The following is a 4,454-nucleotide window of genomic DNA, read 5'->3' on the forward strand; positions in this document are numbered from 1 at the left end:
GGCAGTACCATGTCAGGCAATAGCGGGTGCTCGTGGATCCAGGGACGTTTGAGCGGCTGAAACCCGGCCTTCCAACGGCGGGAAGAATGCGAGCTTTAATCCCCCAGGAATGCACGAAGCAAGCAGGAGTGAAGTCAGTCAGCCGCTCCTGCTTCGGGAGGAGGGGGGGAGGGGGAGGTGGAAGGGGGAGGGGGGCAGGGGGAGGGGGTGTTGGGCAGAACTCGAGTACCCTAACAGCGGCTAAATCTGGGTGTTCCATCAAATGAGCCTCATCAGAGAGGCGATTCAGTGATGTCATAATCACAACGTTAAACGGCCTCTAATAAGTGGACCTGCTTTGATAGCTGTGCTGGCATTGGTCATTAATGGTGTCTATTTAGCCGGTTGGAGTGTAATGTGCAAAGCATCTGCGATTTATAATGAAAATTGTTTTACAAGGCAAAATGTGTTGGGATGGATATAGTTAATATTTGCAAAAAAGAAAAAGACAATTATACATATCATTGGTTTTATGTTAATGGTATTAGCAAGATAAGGATGCACTGTAGCAATCTGTCTATACATGAAATATCTAACTAGAACTAGCATTTGTAAGAAAAGGCAATACCATCTCTAGCCTGCTTACCTGTTGTCACTCACCTGGCATACTAACTAGCCTGCTAGGCTCAAATGTGTACGACCACATTTGATCGTAATCTGTGTGTACGAACGTTTCCAAGAATTTTCAGCAGTTTCAGCATTCATAATTTTTTTTCTTGTATTTGTTCATGGCTGTTTCCTTATGCTGGTCACATGAACAGGATTGCACATAAAATTTACAGTCAGCGTTCATCATCTCCTGCACCTGGGGTATGCAAGAAAACAAAGGTCTGCACACGTGTCATGAATCCCATATCGGTTTTTTCGTGGGAACCATTTTAAGAACAAACGTAAGAATTATATAGGAAAAGGTTTGCGAATGAGACCCATTGTGTCTGAAAACACGTAACGCTGGGCTTGTGTGTGTGTGCACAAGTGTGTGTGTGTGTGTGTGTGTGTGAGAGAGAGAGAGAGAAAGAGAGACATTCAGGAAACACACATACAAAAAAAAAATGAGTAAAACAATCTTTAAAAATGGGACGCAGCGCTTGACGCGACTGTAGGCAGCAGCTGCTCGGTGCACCAGACTGATTGTCTGCAAGCTGTCGGCAGGAATGCTAATCATTCGCCGCTACGACGGGGCCGCTAGCTTCAGAGACCCCGGCGCGCGGATAGACAGCAGACAGTAGGAAAACAACGACGGCTCGGAAAGGAGGAAGGGCAGCAATAAAACGCTTCCTGTCATCTAATTCCCCCCCCCATGTCAGCTGATTGCTTTACTAGGTTCTGCTTGACACCAATTAATCCCTTTTTCCCCTCAGCTGATTACCCCCGCAGGAGCCCGCGGTCGTCCTCCCCTTTTTTTTTCTCTGAGGGAGGACGGGGCGGGGCGGGAGGGGCGGGACGGGACAGGGGGGGGACTGGGGGGGGGGGTGTAGGATTACCCCTTACAGTGTCGCAGTCTAGACCGCCCACCCTGTGCCCTCACTGTACGTTTCATCACTTTCGGTTTCCAGAGAAATTTTAAACCCCCCCCCCCTCCCCGCACCACCCCCTCCCCATTTCCGCTCCCACCCTCACACCTCTGCCCCCCCCGACATCCCTCTGTCCCTGTGTGCTCTGAGCCTCAATCAGGGCCCGTTTACATGAAAAGGAATGTTGTGGGGGGGCGAAGCAGCCCCCCGCCAACCCCCACACCCCCCCGCTCCGCTCCCACACCCTTACGTCCTGTTCAGATAATCTCTGGGAAGTTGCCTGAGTGGGAGAGGAACTTGAGCGACTTTACCCAGGAAGACGAGGACTACAGTGCCACTTCTGAGACAAGTGCCCCCCCCCCCCCCAACCCCCACCCACATCCCCCCACAACACCCACGGAGCACTCGGTTCAGGGTTACGCAAATCTCTGTGACGAGGGGGAGGTCAGGGTCTGCATTAACTGCTGACCAGGCTGTGTCATTTTTCTGAAGAACACCCCTGTTTATCAGTATTCTACACGTAGACTGGTGTGGAATATCCCAGTTAGTAGTGTGATTTCTTTGCATTTTCCAAGCCGTATTTGGCATCTGTATCTGTTAACGACACAAACAGAACAACTACTGATAACCTCCATGTCATTAAAAAAGCTCCTGGCTAAGTAACGGGATTACTGCATTTCATAAATCTCAGAGCACAAACTGTGAATGTTATTTAAATATTAATATAAAAACTGTAATGAAGCTTAAATCCTTTCATTGCTGTTGTTGCTGGAAGTAAAACTCTGCTGACTGAGGTTAGGGTACACAGACATTCCTTCTAATCACTTTCAAACCATCAGTAATTAAACTGCGCCTACCTGATTTTACCAGATGTCTGTCAGGACATTTTGTTTTATTTTAGAGGAAACAAAATAAAATACACCTATACACCACCACCCCCCAACCCCACCCACACACACACACACACACACGTGCGCACACACACACACACAACACAGCGTAACACACACACACACACACATGCACACATGCATGCACCCACACACACGCACACGCACACCCATTATCTTCAAAACAGCATTGAGTACACAGTTTCTGTGTAATCTGTTAGTTTATATAAAATGAGGGTTTGGCTGTTGCTCAATAAAGCCAGCTTACAAAACCTCTCTCAGGCCGGTAGCTCAGATCGATGGACCCCCCCACCCCCCAACCCCCCTTCCTCTCGATATCGGTAACACCGGGGCTTTTATTACCCCTGCTATAGATTGGGCCGGGGGGTGAGTCCCCTGGGGAGCACCCCCGCACAGACTCAGCCTGAAACCTGAGGACGGGGGCCGATACCTTTCCCCCCCGCTCGGGGGAGAGCTGCTAACGTCTCGGCCCTAAGCCTGGCGGGGGGGCTTTTCCCCCCTTCTTCCCGTCTTCCCTCCTCCGGCCGTATGGCGCGGCAATCTGTCCGAGTATTCCCTGTCCGTCGGCGACAGCACCCCCCCCACACACACACACACACAACCGGAGCGCAGATTCCACACGCTCGCCAGATGCACAACTCCCGCCTTCCTTTTGCGTTTTTAAATACCGGTTGAGGCTCCGCTTAGCGACGGGATGTTTCGTTTCCCGAAGACGCATCACGGTGCAGATCGACCGTCGCCGCAGGGTTGTCCTCGGCCCCGCCCCTTCGTGACAATGCGCCCAATAGGAACGAGTCGGCTTCAAAGACAGGGAGACGGGCCTTCTCCTGGTGTTGAGAATGCGGAGCGGAGCGTCTGGTTGTTGTGCGGAGTCTTGGTGGAGGGCGGTGAGAAGCTGGCAGACCCGTGTCCTGGCGATTTTTTTTTTTTCCTGGTGTGTGGCCTGGAGTTTCCTCCGGGGGCCAAGGACACAGGAGACCGGGGGACCGAGAGCCGCAAACAGCTTTGGGACTCATCAGGGGGGCTTCAAAGCGATCCGGGGCCCTCCTCCTTCAGAGCCGCACCGAGAAATTAAACTAATAAACAGCAAAACCCTCCGCAAGGAAAACAAGTAACCCCCCCAAAAAAACCATCGGCCCCTGATCTCGTTGCCCCGGAGACTAAAGAGGGGGCAAAGGAGTCGTGTGGTATTTTGTTTGTTTGTTTGTGTTAGTGCTGCGAGGGCCTAGCGGCAGGCAGATTATCTTAACAGGGCTCTTTACCGAAAATCCCTCCAATTACCCCCCCCGCCCCGCAGACGATCAGAGGCGGTTCGGCTCAAGGGCCTGGACAACCTCGCGGGAAGTCACTCCAGGAAGCCCGAAATTCCCGAAAGACAAAACATTTTTGTCCACATGCAGCATTCATTCACATTTCCCATTTTTTTTAAAGAGAAAATAAAAGCCCCGGAAAATCTCATTAATACAGGTTTAGCATTTCCATATGATAACAGTCCGTGTTGCAAACAGTCAATAGGCGCTACGCTTAAAGGGATTTATTGTATGTTTATTTCTTCTTTAAAAAATTGTTTTTAAGTCACTTAAGCAAAATATTTTGTGTATGTCGATGTGAATTCCTTTAAATGAACATTTAATAATATTTGTCTACTACACATCAGTCCTTAAGCCATTTTCAGTGCTGTCACTGTCATTTTCTGTTGTAGAAAAGGTAGAAAGGAAATTTTGCTAACAGATTGCAGCATAACCCAAATGGCATGTTTAAAAATTGAACATCGGTGACTTCATTTATTTTTTGGCCAGGCACCAGGTATCCTTGGCAATCCCGCATTGTCCTCTGTTGTTCAGAGGGGTAAAATCCAGGTTCAGAAAGTAAAACTCTTCCCCAGTATTTTGTTCCAACCACTTTGCTAATTTCCTAATCACCACAGTTCTTCAGCCAGGAGGTAGAACTAATTAGTGAAATTTGCTGGGCTGGTTTTATGGGTGGAAGA

This window comes from Anguilla rostrata, chromosome 6 (genome assembly GCF_018555375.3).
Source record: "Anguilla rostrata isolate EN2019 chromosome 6, ASM1855537v3, whole genome shotgun sequence".
Lineage (NCBI taxonomy): Eukaryota > Metazoa > Chordata > Actinopteri > Anguilliformes > Anguillidae > Anguilla > Anguilla rostrata.